Genomic DNA, 17,176 nt, shown 5'->3' with positions numbered 1-17,176 from the left:
ACGCTTCAGCTGGATCCTCTAAATCCCATTTTACTGCTTCTGCTTCCTAAGCAGGTGACAGAAACTCCTAACCGGAGAGCAGAGGACTTGTAGTCCTGTATACAGAACCACAGAATCACAGAATTTCTAGGTTGGAAGAGACCTCAAGATCATCGAGTCCAACCTCTGAGGCAATATTTGCAAGTTTTGCAGATGCTTCCCTTGCTCAGCTGCCATCCCTATGTTAATCAGTCACCCGATCTTTGGCCTTCCAGCAAAAGTCTTGATGCAGTTCTTCAGGAAAGTTATTTCTGAAAATCCTCAGCCACCTCTGTGCACGCCAACCCTTTCATGGCACCGTGCAATGCGCGGATGGCAGCGATAAATCAGGTTGTGGAATGAATGGCAACGTGTGGGGAAGGCATTTGCAGGTGGCTTCGCGCTGTTTCGCAGGTCCCTGAATTAGTTATAATGAGGAAAGGAGCGGGAGAAACAAAACCTTGAGCAAGGCTGAGATCAAGAATTGGCTACAGTGTTAAAGAGGACCTTTGGGCAGTGGGCAATTGCTGGCTGGCTCCAGGCGCGTGTCTGAGGGTCTCTGACCAACTGTATGATAGATTCGGGCACGTGGACAGCACGTGGGGCTCCGGGGAGAGGACTTGTAGGAGTGAAAAAGGGCAATAAACGCCTCCTGTTCAAGAGCTATCAGGAGTCTGTGTCTTGCGTCCCTTCAGCAACACAAAGATTTGGCTCCAGATCCAAAATGGCATGTATTTGGCAATTTTATTTATTTATGGTAGCATTCCCCACCCCTCCCATCCCCTCTTTTCCCATCCCCCCACTCCCCTCCCCTATGCTCCCTGTCCCTACACACCCCTACACTCCCCTTCCCTATACTACCCTACACTCCCCTTCGCTACACTCCCCTTGTCCACACTACCCTACACTACCCTATGCTCCCCTCCCTTACGATCCCCTCCCTTATGCTCCCCTACACTCCCCTCCCCTATCCTACCCTACACTCCCCTAAACTCCACTCCCCTACACTCCCCTATACTCTCCTACGCTCCCCTCCCCTATACTATGCTACACTACCCTATCCTACCCTCCCCTAACCTCCCCTACACTATCTTCCCCTCCCCTCCCCTGCTCTACCCTACCCTCTCCTGCCCTCCCCTCCCTCCCCTCCCCTGCCCATCCCTGTCCCCGTCCCCATCCCCGTCCCCGTCCCCGTCCCCGTCCCCGTCCCCGTCCCCATCCCCGTCCCCCGTCCCCGTCCCCGTCCCCGTCCCCTTCCCTTCCTTCCCCTCCCCTCCCCTCCCCTCCCTTCCCTTTATTCCCTCCCCTCCCCTCCCCTCTTGTCTTTTTCTCTCCTCTCTTCTTTCTTTCAGGTAGCTTCAAATCGCTTCAGCCGTTCTCGTAGCTCCTATCCCTGGCTGATTCACGGGAACCCATCAGCAGCAACCAGAAGCGCTCCAGCTGCTGTGTCAGGAGGTGAGCAACAGTCTCCAAGTGGCAATTGCTGACTTCGTTCTGTGGCTCAGACAGGTGCCTTTCAGTTCCACCGTGGCCTGGACGTGTGCTCTTGCTGTGTCCCCACCTACAGCGCAGTTCTGCTTAGAAGCAGCAGCAGGGTTTGGAAGTAGTCCCACTCCTTCCCTTTTCAGTGGTTTAGCTTGGCTAGCCGGGTGGTGTCTGTCAATAGAAGACAACAACGAGCTTTGGGTTCGAAACAGCTAACTGAGTAGTTCCTTTCCACAAGGGCGAGGAATATTTACCCCTTCCTACTGGAGGCTGCAGTGTCAGAGATAATGACAGGTCCTTCAGAGAGCTTTGAAATATCCCTTGGGGATGCTGAGTCCAGAGGACCAGAGCAAACCTGTCTAAAGTACACCGTGGAATGACTCGGAATTACTTCCTAGCAGAAGCATGTGTCCGATACGGCTTCAGCTGGTTTCAGCGTTCTTCTTCACCTCATACCTAAATTAAGATGAGAGATCTCAGTGAAGATGGAAAGGTTGAGAACTAGAGAAATCCCTGATGTGCTTTGAGAACTTCTAAGAACTGAGTACTGAATCAATCCAATGTTGTAACATTAAGGATTGGTTAGAAAAGCAAACGTTAAAAACAAGGAAAGGGGAAGAACAAGTCAGCTTTCTTAAAGTATCTATTCTATTTAAGGTATCTTTAAAGAAGTAAATAAGTACTGAAATATATGTGCAGATAGAGCGAGAGAGAGAGATAAATATACAGAAACCTAAGAAACTGCTGTGCAGGTTAGCTTCTTGCTCTCTTTTCTAAAAGTCACAGTGAATACAGCATCTGTGTGCATTACAAGCATTACCCTCAGTCCACCAGAGGTACACACGAGAGGACAGCCTGCAGGTTCCGGAGGCAAAGAAACTGCTCTGGCTGGCTGTGAAGAGCCAAGACAGAAGTTGCTGTCAGGGAAAAGACACACAGAGGGGATGAAAAAGACGGAGTGTGCTTCCGACCTTCACAACTTCTAAGCAAGCGGAGATGAGGTTGTGGAAGAACCAAATAAGCTGTTGATCTAGAAGCAGCCTGAAGATTGTCCTTAAGCAGGGCCTTGCATTCTCCATTTTTACAGCATTGCTTGCCTTCAAGTGCACGATCATGATTTTATTAACTTTCTACCTCTACAGAAATGCACCGGATTCTTTCACAAAACTTACGGGTGGTACTTGGAAATATTGGTCAGCATTCTCTATTTCCTTCTTCATCTCAATTCTCTTTTGGCCTGTGAAGCTTTCCAGATCAGAGGAGAAGATCTGCTGTAATACAGAGCTTTGGAAGGAAACTGCAAAGGAAACGAAGAATCGTACTGACAACTCTTGTCAACCTCACCTGCAACCATCACAGAAAAGAATACCGAAAGAGCACCGCTTTATCATGGGAAGCATAAATTGGAGCATAGGTGTCCTATAGCTGAAGCGAGGTGAAGCAGGTTCCACACAAGGTGAAGGAGCACACCCATAAGCATTTCCATAAAGCTGTGTTTTCAAACAAAGGGCTTAAAGACTTAGATTTTCTTACAAGTGAAGAATGAAAAAATAAAACGAAAGAAAATTACCAGGACATACCGTTTTCCTCTAGCTTGCTTTGCTTCCTTCAGAATCTGAGTCTGGAGTGACAATCAGGGAGCAGCATTGTGCAGAAATGCCAAAGCCTCCCCAGCTTGCTGTAGCTTCATCAACAAGGGCTTTGATACTGCTGCCTCCTCAGCAACATCAGCAATTTCCGAGGAAAGCCGGTGTCCATCAGGTCAAATAGGACTGGGAAATCCCTCTTGCCACAACTTCACACTCACACCAGAGTTGGCAGGCAGGCCGATGGACAGAGAAGCGTCTGGAAGAGAACAGAGAAAACAGACTTTAGATTTCCGTCAACCCAGGAAAAATTACTTGCTCATCCCTTCAAGCTGAACTCTGAGTAGTAGAAGTAGGGGATCCCAAGCCGCATTCCTGACATCTATGCTGCAAAGTCATCCAATGTGACATGTTACTGTACCAGCCTGTTACGAACAGAAACAGGACTTTGAGGTCATGCTGTTTGATTCGAATTAAGCTCAAAGAGTTAGTCCTTTGACGTGTTTTTGTCTGCAAGTGTTTTCACTGTTTCCCAGACAATGTCTCCAGCAAGCTAGCTGCTTGCTTCATTTGTTCTGTTCTGTTCCATTCAGTTGTGTTTTGTTTTCTCAGGAAGGATTCTTAGAGAAATTAAAGTGATCATATTGTATGTCCATCCCTCCCTCCCTCCCCTTCGCTTGTCCAGAGCTTTTACCTCGTCCACCAGCTTAAATGAACTCGGTCATAGGCGCAGTTGTGTCCAAGCCATTCTGTTCCTAGACGTGTTATGAGAACAGACAGCTCAGTAGTGGGGAGAGGACGTGCTGCTGTCTGCAGTGTGACCTCAGCGCTTACCAAACAGTAGGGAATACACAGGGAAGGGCGTTAGCAGAACTTCAAGCACCGGATACGTTTTATGTGGAAACCGTATCTCCCAAGATAACCCTGGACACAACTCCATAATCAAAATGGATTCATTTCTTGGTTCATTCAACTCTTAGGTTTTAGTTTTAAAACGTGTCTGTCTTGGCTTAAAGCACTCTTCCAATCTCTATTTCCAGTTACTATGATTTCCTGAAATAGCGAATCCCACTTTTTCCTTTTACAATCTCACAGTCTCTTCTTTTTGACCTCTCCCCAAGAAACTTAGCACTGCTCTCTTCATGCTTGACAACTAGATATGGAGCTGTATCAAGCAGAAGGAAGTTTCCTTCACACCTTCCGCTTCTTACGGTATCTGGGCTCTTACCTGTACTCTTACTCGCCCTTCCTACATTAGCACAAAGACAGCTGTTTTGGAGATCTGATGTCTTGTTTTCCAGAAACTGCCCTGAATCACCTTTACGAGAGCTGTCCCACGCTGTGAGCATAAGTCTTGCAGTCTGGCCAGATATTTGCCTTCTAAGTCAATAACCAGATCTGTTACAAAGTTAAGAACATGTAATTAATGGAAAGGAAATCCTTTTATTTGGATCCCAGTTCACTTTTGTGTGTGCTTTTTTTTTTTTTTTTTTTTTTTTTTGTTTTCTAGACCAAGAATGAATTGTGGAGAACCAGCAAAACTCAGGTGACAAATGAAATGAAAAATGTTAAGGTCAGGCAGCTTGCCCACTGTGGAGGAATGGTTAAGTGAAATAGGACATGTTGATGTTGGGCAGTTAGGAGGCAATGGGCTAGTAAAGTACCGTACTCAACTCACATGAGTCTGGCACGTACGCAGCTGGCTGAGAGCCAATCAGGATCAAGGACACGATGCCCTTGAGCGATTGGGAAAGTCCCTAAGGCGGGACGGTGGCTAAAAGAAGGAGGAACAAACTGAAAAGAGCGGGAAATGTTAGCCAATGCTGAGCTTAGTTTTTGCAATATGTATGAGTTGATTATGTTCGAACTAGATAAAAGGCGACTGAGCTATCCATTAAAGTTGAAGTTCATTGTTCACTCATATTGAGCGTCTGTGTCTTCCTTCCGTCGACAACAGCCCACTGCCATTGCTACCCTGAAAGCAGATGGAGTGCATCTTCATACACCACAGCCTGAGACACTACTCGACAGGCCAGCCCATGTGATGAAGTCCATTGCTGTCCTGAATTTGAACGTGACAGGGGGACTCTTAAGCCTCTTGTTTATGCTTTAGTACTTGCGGTCTATGGGAGGACCACAGCACACTCTTCTCTGTCTACCCTTATTTGTTGATCGTCTGTAGGGAGAAGAGAACGTGCAGAGGCCCTCACCCGTACATTGGGTCTGTTCTCACTCTGTGCAGCTCCATCATTGAGCAAAGTACCAAACTTGAGGCTTCTGTAAGGACTTTACACAAACTACAGAATACTAAAATGAGGCATTCACAACAAAACCACATTTTTTTCCTCAGCCAAGCATCACTTACAGAAGGGCATGGGCCCTCTCTGTGCGCCTCAAGGGGAGATCCACAAGTCCTCACGTGGTTTCATCGCATCCAGCACCCTTCTCTTCCCTCCCAGCTAAACGTGCACAGAGGCAGCTGTTCCCAAAGTGCTGTGGTGACATGATTCAGTTCTGTTTCTGAAGTCATCACCGCAGGCGCCTCGCAATGACAGCACAACACTCTCAGTTGCTAATGCGTATGTCTCAGAAACAGCTGGAGAAGTACCACTGTGCCCAAACTGACTTTAATTAGAGTAGTTCCAAAATTATTCTCTGGACCCATACATCTGTGGAAGGTGTGTGATCAATCTTTTCCTTGAGAAAGGACTACAGACAAAAAGAGCTTGATTCTGATACGTTGCCCGTACTTGTAGAGCAGCTCACCTTTTATTTCCATGTAAGAAAAAAGAAGGTGAAATCAACAATTCCCTTCCTCTGCTTTGGGAATAGGAAAGAACCCCAATTCTCCAGGAAGCCTGAAAAAGGAAACTGTGCATTTCTTTGTTAAACACCTTGTTTAATTCCTTTAGAGAAATCTTTCCCAGGACTTTGCAACTGCGGTGGTCTGAATCGGGTGGGCAGCCGAGTTCCACCACGGCTGCTCTCTCACTCCCCCTCCTCAAAGACAAAGGGGGAGAAAATACGATGCAAAGGGCTCAAGGGCTGAGATAAGGACGGGGAGATCGCTCAACAATTATCGTGACGGGCAAAGCAGACTCAGCAGAGTGACCCTCAGGGTCCCTCCCTGCCCCTGCTCCCCATGGGGTCCCTCCCACGGCATGCCGTCCTTCCCCAGCTGATCCCACACGGGCTGCCCACAGGCAGCAGCTCCTCAAGCACTGCTCCCACACGGCTCCGTCCCACGGGGTCCATCCATCCATCCCCCAGGAGCAAACTGCTCCAGCACGGGTCCCCCACGGCTGGGCGGCAGCTCCCCCCAGACCCCCTGCTCCTGCGGGGGCTCTCCATGGGCCGCAGCCTCCTCCAGGCCACATCCACCTGCTCCACCGGGGGCTCCTCCACCCACGGGGGGGCTGCAGCGTGGAGATCTGCTCCATGGGGGACCCATGGGCTGCAGGGGGACAGCCTGCTCCACCGGGGGCCTCTCCCTGCACAGCCCGCAGGGGAACTGCTGCTGCCTGCCTGCAGCACCTCCTGCCCTCCTGCTGCACTCACCTGGGGGGGCTGCAGAGCTGGGTCTCACTCCTCTCTCTCACAGACTGCTTTTGCATGGCAGTTCATTTCCCCTTTCTTAAATTTGCTCTCACAAAGACCCATCCAGGTCACTCCCTGGCTTGGCTCTGGCCAGTGGCGGGTCCTTTTTGGAGCTGGCTCTGATCCAACATGGGGCAGTGCTGGGCTCTGCTCACAGAGGCCACCCCAGCAGCCCCTCTCTACCAAAACCATGCCACATAAACCCGATACAGGATGTGATACTGGATTTTATAGGAGTGTTACAAAGTACCGGGGAATGTGAATAGCAAGCTTGGTTGAAAAGTTTATGCCATAGTTTTGTGAACTACCCTAAAGTTTCCTTAGCCACCATAAAGGAGATATGCCTCTCTTCCTTGCCTGCCTGTTCTTGTCCTCTTCCTTGTTTTGGCACAGAAGATGATGCAGCTGGTGATCTGGGTGCTGATCTGGCTAAAACTAAGTACAACAAGCCTTGTGGCTACATGCAGGAAAGCAAACCGAGATACGGAGTCCATAAATGTTTTGATAAACCAGATGGATCCCTTGCCAGGCCATCTGATTTTATTTGGTTTTATCTTCACATTTCTTTTATAGCCAATTTCTATTGCATGTCTAATGAAATGGTACTGCTGCTATCTGCTTTGGTAATTGTCTTTCCTCGCGCATTGACTGGCATGTTGGCAGATGATGGATGGCCTCAGGCTGCTGTCTAAAAGACTCGGCAGTGGCAAGGCTTGCAGGACTGTAGCAGATGCTTTGATGTTGCTAACACGGGTGCCGGGTTAACATTAAACTGTAATACGTGCAAACAGAAGTGCCAGTGACTTCATTGAGATGGCTGGCCTGTAGTCATCCCTCAAATCCGAATGCCTCGTGATATTACATCAGGCATTTCCCTTATCCCACTCGTAACAACTTCTTTGCAATGCGGAAGCCTGTGTAGCACTTACAGACGGGTGTTTTATGTGGATATTTGTTTTCTATAAGTACATAAAGAGATATCCATCTCGATGTATAATAAACACCCCATAAAGCAGCTTGACTCTGCATGGAGATTTGCAGCTGTGTTTACGTAGCCTGACACCGCAATATCAATACATCATCTCTTCCTCAAGGAAGTCTTGTTTCTCTCATTTCTTCTCGCCTTTTAAAGGCTCCGAGTTAGAATTTGTTTTGCTCCCACGTGACTGAAGTTTACCATCATCGTGTTGCATCTGCTTCTTAGCAGATGTTATGGAAACACGACAGCATGATAAAGAGTCGTGCTAACTTGATCTAACTGCACTTGCAAGATGTATGCTTGAATTGCAGCACCACTGGGGGGAATATGACTTGAATTAATGAACACATAGGTCAGCTTTAGACCTTGTTTTCCTCACACCAGCAGGCTGCTAGGCTGCTTGGTGGGAGCCATGCTCATAGGAGATCATTAATACGCTCTGCCCCAAACCTCTCCAAAGATGCCAGCAAACTAGCAGGAATGCTGCTCTGTTTGCTCTGCCGGTATCCCTTGCTATCAAGGAACAGATTCTGCAGGATTCATCAGTGGAAAGCAGCTCCTTGTCTCTGTAGGTGGCTCAGCACTGACAGCACAGAGCTCTGCCCTTCCAAAGGAGTTCACACCTTCTGATCTCATTAGCAAACCTTTGACTTGCTGGGGTTTCCTGAAGTCACTCCAGCAGCTTGGTTAGGCAGATCTGCGGTTACTCAGCTCTGCTCTCTTGTGTGAGGTCTCCGTAGGGATTGATTTGTTTCTTTGTAGAAATCAGACGGGGCCGATGGAGCATCTCGCTGTGTGCTTCTCTAGGAATACCTAAATAACACCATTAGGCCACATATGCATGCATGCAGCTCAGACTCGCACAGAAACATGTATACACTGCTCTAATACCAGAAGTTTCCTGGAGGTGGTAGGAAACTCCATATTTCACATTCACCCCTCATTATAACACTTTGCATTACAGTGGCAGTAGGTAGAAGCTCTCATCTCCTTGTGTTGGGCATCGTCTGCACACAGCAGCTAGGACAATTCCTCTTTGGAGAGCGGGTATGGCATTTCCTCCACACAGTCCTTCTGGAAGGTCATCTCTCCTCCACGTTGCCTTGGGCTGAAGGATAAGAAAGCAATTGATCTTGGTGTGCCGGATTTTCCTGTCCCCTGTATTGCTTGTGCAAACTTAATATCCATGCCAAAGGCTTTGAGCGAGTCACGTAGAAGAGCCATGCTTATTTGTTGGCAACTCTCTGGTGCAGAGTTATGTTGTATGATTCCTCTAGAAATTGCAAAATATCTTACAGGTCTTAATAGCCTCGTTTTATTATTATTTTTTTTTTCATACAGAGATCCTAATGTGAAGGGAAGGGGGTGCTTCCCCCCCAGGTGGCTAAAACAACCTCAGGGGATGTCCAGAAGGAGAGGGATATCTGTTGAGATTTAAGTCCAAAGCAATGTTTTACAGACTGAAAGCATAAACTTGCCATTAGCCTAATATAAATAGCTCTTCCATATGTTTGGTCTGCTTTTCCAGCATATTTTAAGTTACACCCATCACGCTGCTAATGCTGGGAGATGCTTGTGGGAAAAGCCTGGAGGAAAAGCAGTGCTCCCCTCCTCCCCCAGGCCCGGGATATTTTTCACGCTCCTCGGAACTGCTGATAGATCTCTAAGAATTTAACTTTGGTCCCTCATCCTGTTCAGGAAATGCCCTGTCAAAAAGGATTGTCTGCAAAGTGGTTTATATCTCATGGTACGGTCTGCAGGACTTCGCTCTCAAATTGCTTTATTCCAAGTGTTCAGGCTTGACTTCTGCATTCCTAGAAGTGACTAAACGTGGATTTTACAGTAGCGTGTCCTGCAGATGAGGATTTCTGGGTCAACCCCAAAGCAGCACACGGACTGGAAGGAGATTCTTTGCTCCTTTGCGGTGTGCTCTTCCATCCTGCCCTTCGCTCAGCAGACCTGTGTGACCCTTCCTCCCCACCCCGGTGCACAGCGCCGTGACCCACCGGCCGATCGCCCTGAACTTGCTCGCACTGCTGGGACCCGACTTGCAAATGCCAGCTGTCTTTGCTCGAGGAATGGCAGCCTGGCAGCTCTCCAGGCTTCCCACTGGACCTGGTCCAGCCATTTATTGGGGGAACTTTTGCTCCTCCTCTTGGACTTTGCAGCAATTTTTATCCCCCTGGGTGATTTGCCTGGTACCGGATAGAGAAATCCAATAAAGAGTCCTGGGAATTTGCTCTGTGCTCAGCAGCACACAGATGCTACTGAGCTCAATCCTGTTTCTTCTCTAGCAATATACAAGAGACTGCAAAACCAATAAAAGCTACTTTAACCTGTGGAAGTAAATAGCTTGGTGGGACTGTGTGGCAAGGAAAAAAAGAAGCTACATATACTGGGAATTGAGCCAGGGTCCAGATTTGAGGACCAGTAGGAAACATAGGGCAGGTAGAAGAGCATTAATTTCACGCTGTGCTTCATTTTGGGCCAAGACTGAACTTCTTTCTTTCCTGTGCATTGCTAAGACTCTTCTTTAAGTGTTTGATAAAACGAACCAGGCAAACCAAGAGTCACTCTTGTTCAGGCTAATGACCAGTGCTGCACCCTGTGCAAATCCCATCCCCACAACGTGGGGCCACGCAGCATCCTCTTTGCCTACCCTTTGTGTCGGTGTAAATGTCTTCAGAGGGGATAATCCCCAAGCCAGCAGTTTAGATGCACGTCAGTTAAAAAAGTGCCACACACCGGGTTAAAAAACCTGGTTTTCTTTGCACCGAGGGAAACATCCATCTTAATATATTGCTGCTCTGACAGAAGAAGCAGGAGTGCATACAAGCTGCTCCTTGGGATGGAAACTGCTGCTGCTGAGCTGTCACCCTCGCACAAGCCACCGCTTGCTCATATATATTTTAATGGAGGATGTGGGAAATCAATCAGAGGCTGAGGTAAAACGAAAACCTCTGAAGGCAGCAGGTCAGCTGGAAAAACACCCTTCTCTCACGTTCCCCCGTGGCCATTTAAAGAGGTGACCTGCAGCAGGGAAGGCAGATGGCCCAGCGATTTGACGACACTGACCCTTCACCTCTGTAACCGTGCCTGATGTTGGAGGTGAGGATTCACCCAGTTCCCACCACTTTGTAGGAATCAGGGATTCAGCCCCTGTGGCCAAACAGCCTGGCAGGGCTGGGGGAGCTGCGTCATCTCCTGCTTAGCAGAGACAGAAGATCAGCTGGAAGGTCAACACCAGCAGCCGTGCCCCCCAGACTGAGCCAGGGGCTTGCAGAGTGCCCGTGCTCAAGGGCACGTCCCTGGCTTCACCTCTGCCACGCAGACCTGGGGTTGGGTCATCAGAAAGGCTTGGTGCCTCTCATGGCTGTCCTTCTTGGTCACGTCTTGCCGTGACCTTGGATCATCTGAAGCGAACAGTAGCAATTGCCCCTTCCCCATTATCCTTGATAATGTCTCATTAGTAATTGCTGTAATTACTTATAATTGCCCGTGATAACAGACTGGCAAGGCTCAGTGTAAGGTTGGTTTCTGCATCGTGGAAACCTCTGGGTGGGGGAAATAAGTTGCTCAGTAGTTAGTCACTGCTCTCTTTCATGATAATGTGCTTCAAGTTAACTAAAGCCGCAGCTCAGGACAGGGTAGTTGCATTTAGAGTATCGGACTGAATTTGCCTTTCTGCATTAGATCTAATGTCTCTTTTAAGGCAATTCCAGGCCACAGAGAACTTCAAGAAGTAGCTGGTCCCCCCAGGGAGTACATGCTGCATTACCCAACCATGCTTTGAAGAAGCAGATTGTGTCCAGGAGCATGCCCGTGACTAACTGCGAGCTGAATAATTCATCCAAGTAATATCCAAGTATCAGAGAATTTATCTCACCTGAATAGGGAAGGAGTTGGCTCCTTGGTTTGATGTTCTTGGAGAACCAGTGCAATGTTGTCCTAAACCAAAAATTTCTATTTCAGAAATCCTAGGCAGAGAAAGGGGTAGGGCACCTGTGGAAGAGGCAATTTATCACCAGGCAGGGTAGAAGGACTGCCACCCCAAAACCAGGACTCTGTGGGTTGGTATGCTGTTCCTGACAGAAAGCAGTGCTCCTCCTTTGACCCCAAACAATATGGGAATCGACAGAGTTGCTACTCTGGTATGTATCAAAGGTATTTCTGGACCAAGTCCGTGTGTCCAGCTGCTCCAGTCTCTTTCCCCTGTGCTCAGGGGGCTTCAGATTCAGACTTCAGTTCTCACCCTTGCATTTTCTCTGCTGGGCTGAACCTGGTTCTTTACAACCGCTGGAATTTGGGGGTTGTTAGAAGGAGGCTTTCTGGGGAGAGATGAATGTAGAAGCTGTGCAGGAAAGGATTGTGAAAAATTGCATCAATGCAGCCGCGTTTTACTGCACACCTCTGCAGTTCTTCTCTTCACTCTACATCAGTTTTCTTTATAGATATAAATTTAGGACTTCAGCTTGCAGTAATTTAGTATGTGTGAGATGTGTCCGTAACGCTACCTCAAAATGCCCTCTTATGGAGTCTGACGGGCACTCGTGCTGTATGCAGACCCGTATGCCTTTCAGAGCTCTGCCCACCAGACCTACCTCCCGGGTTATTGGGACAGGAGGTGGGTGACCGGCTGACTGGTGGGGTGGAGGAGGACCCAGCAGACTGACAACTGCCAGAGTGGGACCTGTGAGCAAATAGTTCAGAGCTGTTTTGATTGATGCTTTATTTTCTGATGTGGAGATCGTAGCCTGGTGTATCCTGGCAATAATATGCTATATCCTGTCCAGCTGAAGCCTGGAGGCAACTCCAAGCCTTTCGCTCAGGAAGCAGCCCTGTGGAGCCCCAATGGAAACACCACAATGCACATTATTTTTGAGCAGATGCGATGGGCTGAAAAGATATATATATTTTTTGAGAGTGTGTTTTCTGGTGCTTTTAGTAATGGCATGACTTACTGCCAACGAAGAAATTGCAGAGGAGTTGAATTCACCATCTTGTACATGTATCTGCTGACCCTTTTGTCTGTTTGATTTTAATTCATTTGGGGGTTGCTTAATGAAATGTGGCTTCATTTTCTTTTCTATCTCTAGTAAGCTTTACATTGAGGACCCAGGACAAAAAAAGCAAATTTCAGCATTTTCCTTTGTACTGTTTCTTGGGTTTGAGAAAAGAACCACAAATACTATGGGTATTTTTGCTTTTATGTATGTTCCTGTACACAATCGTTGTTTGTATAGAATTTGCATTTTCAAACAAATTTGGCTCTGTGGTGTCTCTCTTCATCCTATTCAGTTAAACCCAGTTGTTCTGGATTCTTTTTATGGGTGTACACGTGTACGTGGTCTGATATTTGAAGAAATGAGTCCTTCAGTTGGACACGTCTGCTGGTTTCATGTAACCTCACATGGCTGTGGTAGCTCTGTGTGGATGGGCTCAGACAAAGCCACTGTCAGGGAGGCTTGAGCAATTTCAGAAAGTGCTGAGGAGTCCTCCCAGTGAAAAACAGACCTTTTATTTAAAGATTGGCCAGATCAGACACACTTAGAGATTTGTGCATTTTATTTAGCTAACTGTAGGAGATGCAGTATGCTCACTAAGAAATGTAAAGACAGGTTCGATTTACAGGCATGCCTTATGTTCTTGTACAGGAAAACTAGGAGGAATGGTGTTTAGTTCCCTGGAAACAGGCACATACAAATTGGAAGCTGAAGATCAGAGGAGCTTATAAAGGATCTCCAAACTGAAAGCAAATGCCCTGAGGAACAAATATTCTGCATGATTCTTTATATTTTTTTTTCCTTTATTTATTTTTTCCCAGTGTAGCTTTCATTTAAGCCTCTCTTTGGATCCTAGCTTATTCACTCAACAGCTCCAGAAGTGGATTTTAAATTGATACTCTTTTATGAAAATGTCTGGCTTAAAATTACTCAGAGCAATTAAAAAAAAAAATAAAAAAAAAAATCCCCTGGCATCCTTTGATGTATAAAGCACCAGCCTTTTAGGTAGTGTTTTTCCCTTAGGGCAACAGAAGAGTGTAAGAGCCTTTAGCTTTAACCAAATCCACAATGGGAAGTCCCGCGTGGCAGAGGCCTTTTGCTAGCACGCAGCGGCTCCTCTTGCCCCAGGCTCCCTGAAGGGGGAGACCACCAGGCAAAGAAAACCTTTTCAAAATTCCCACCCAAAAAATCTTGGGATTTTTTATTTTTTTTCCCTGGTTGCCAAATTCACGTTGAGTGGCACAGTTTGGATGGGGCAGAAAAGCCCGTCTGTCCCTGAGTGACGCAGGTTTAAGTTGTGCCACCGTCGCCCCTGCAAAGCCGAGATATCGGTATCGGGGCTATCGTTTAACAGCACGAAGCACGAGGTGGCTGTTATGACGTGCTTTGCCTGCCATAAAAAGCTGCTCGTCGCAGTTTATCGAGGTTTATTAGCTAATGGTGCTGTTGTTGGCCACTGTGTGGTTTGCACAATGTTGGCATGGGCGGCAGGGAGGCCTCAGAGGCCTGTGCCGAGGACGGGGCCCTCAGGCACCAAAATCAGGTGCATCCAGGCCTGAGGGCAATGGGGTCTCTTAGCAGGGACAGAACTTGTACACCAGCTGTACAAGGGTGCCATCTGAAAGTGTGGCTGCCCAGGGATTTCTTTATGTGCCTTGTCTGAGTCTGGACTTGTTTTAGTATCTGTACCATGCCTTTGCTTCTGTGTGTGTGCTCTGGGGGCCCTGTAGGAAAGGGCAGTCATGGCATCCTCACACCAGCTTTGGGGAGCAGATAAATGTGTTTATTGCCAGTGTGGGGCAGGGACAGGGGCCAGCTGGGTGGGTACTACAGGGTTGGGATGGAGGGGACCCGGTGGAGTGCTTTACCCCGACAGTAAATCTGTGGTTAGTTGGGTGTATGGAAAGCTTACTGTCCTTGGTAGTGTCTCTTGATTTCCTGAGATGTAAGTGAGCCAGGACAAACTGTAACAACACAATTATCAGGAACTTTATTTTTGTCCTACCAGCAAATCAGGACACTCATTACTTGCTAAAGCAGACATGAGGGCATTAAGGCATGCCTTTTTGTTGAGCAGCCTAACCTGGGCAAAAGTGCTACGGGTGTTCTCCCAGTCATCTTACCAAGGCTCTGAGATAACACTGTCTCCTCTGGAAAGAATAATAATAAATAGTTTTATTGTTGGTGGGCACCTTCTCAGTCTCTCCAACTAAATCTGATTTTTTAAGACACAATAGTAGTGTTGGTAATTTTTTTTTTTAATTATTATTGTTTTTTTCCTATCGGTTATTTGGATTCAGAGCTTTGGTTCCAAGTGCAACACAAGAAAATGTGCACAGCAAATAGGGCCAAATAACCATGAAATGATATCTTTTTATGCAGATTCTGTGGGTTAAGAAACTATGGGAATGAGCTGAGACCCTGTGGCTTGGATAAAGCACAGGACTCATAAATGCTCTGGCCTTGACACTCTTTAGCCTTGGGCAAGTAATTCAGCTTTTTTTGGCTCTGCTTCCTCTAAAGATGTAGTGTAATAACACCTCACTTACCTGACAGGCCTTTCTGTGAGCTCATTATTAGTGTCCATAAAATACCTTGCAGACGAAAAATGCCATTGACAGCAGCTGAGGTTATGACACTGAACCAGCATCATTTCATGGCAATGCTTATCCGAAGTTTATTGAAGCTCCAAGGGTGGAGCCAGATGTTTTTTGCTGCTAGAGCACCTGCATTCTCCGTCTTCCTTTACTCTCACTCCAAAAGCAGCCTGATGCTTCCTGTAACATCTTCCTTAATTGCAAGCAAGGGCTTGAAACTCACCTATGATCAAAGGCTGCACTTTGACAATTCAAGTGCAATTAAATGTGAGTCTCAAGTAGGGTGCTGCAGTTTAATATTAATTCTGTGCTCAAGTGTGGGCATAAAACCAGAGCCACAGCACCTTCTTGCAGATCAAGCAGTTAGATGTCTAAATGTGTCCACTTGCAGATACAGAAGCTTGTGCTCAAGTTGCTGGATGCTGGGACCAAGCCCAGCTGACACTGAATAGCCAGCCACTCCTATGGAGAGACACAAACCTCTTAACTTGCAAAAAGGGAGCCAGGGGCAAGAATTCAGAAAAAAAAAAAAAAAAAAATGTCTTTACTTGCGGACCAGATATAAGGAAGCTAGAAAACCGCTGGCTTAAATGTGGTTTTGAATTAAGAATATTTGCATTATTCTTGTTATTTACACTTAAAGGCTTCTCTCAGAGCAAACAGCTATGGGAGCACGGAAAAGCAAGAACACATTTGCCTTTGAAATCTGTGCTCTGGAGGACTGGAAATGCAAATGTTTAATCCACTCTTTAAAAAATAAAAATAAAAAGTGGAGAAACTCCATTTAAGTGACATACCCAGTGGGATCCAGACAGGATGAATACCAGAAACCTCTTCAAATGTTTGTTAAGGTGGAAGTGAAAAGCAGGCATTCCTTAGTTTCCCCAACTCCAGGAGGAAAAAAAAAAAAAAAAAGGAAAAAAAGGCATTCTAAGCTTCTCTAATTCGTCTATAAAGGATATTGAGAGATCTTTACCATGCTCAGCTACAAAAGAGCAACATCTCTGTTGATGAAAACTCCATGAATCCAAGTTCTGTATTTCTATGGATTTCATATAGGATGTTCTTGGACATGGGAGCAGCAGATAAGGTTCCCTCGAGGAACACATGGTCTGCTCCACGGCTATCCACTGTTGTTCCTCCTTGTCTCCCATCAGAAAATAATAATTTGTATTTCTCTCTTGTGAAAATAATGAAAATCTTCCATCTCTTGCTGCCATCTCTTTTCCTGCTGGATCGATGGGTGTTATGGACACAACTGATGTATTGTCTGAGGCTAAAACTCAATAACAAGCTCAAATTAGATTTAAGGAAATGAGTCAATAAGCAGAACAGGAAGGAAATAGGCCAATTTAAACCTAGAAAACCACACACCATAGTGTAGTGCAGGAGTTTAATACTTTTGTTTTTACTGCAAAACTGGGGACACGAACTTTCAGGTGCAATGTCTGTGAGGGGCAGCATCCCTACTCCGTCTCAAGTCAAAGCATACTAATTACAGAAAAATAAAATCAGGATGAGGCGATTACTTTTGATGAGGTAAGGATCAGAGAAGGTGGATGAAGGGAAAATTAAACTGGGACGGAGACGTTCAGAGACTGAAATGCCAGCCCTGCAGAGATACCACGCTGGAGGAACACGGGAAAGGTGGAATGGGTTTAGTCCTGCACTGGGAGTTTGCATCTGAAGTACCAAAAAAAGAGAACAGCATGTCCTGGAAGGTTTTAAATACAAATTCCTGCTCAGCCCGTTGCCCAAGTGGTGAGGCATGGCCAGTAAATATCAAAACATCATTTGTCTGAATGGGCTGGCTGAAGTGCTATCGCCTGAGTGCTGTGAGCCATGTATTTGTCAACATTATTGCAGGGGAAAGCAAGCCAAACTGACAACCACTGCCAAAAAGTAGAGTAA

This window comes from Aythya ferina (genome assembly GCF_964211825.1).
Source record: "Aythya ferina genome assembly, chromosome: 2".
Classification (NCBI taxonomy): Eukaryota; Metazoa; Chordata; class Aves; order Anseriformes; family Anatidae; genus Aythya; species Aythya ferina.
The sequence above is the reverse complement of the archived record's forward strand: the minus strand, read 5'-3'. Positions refer to the sequence as shown.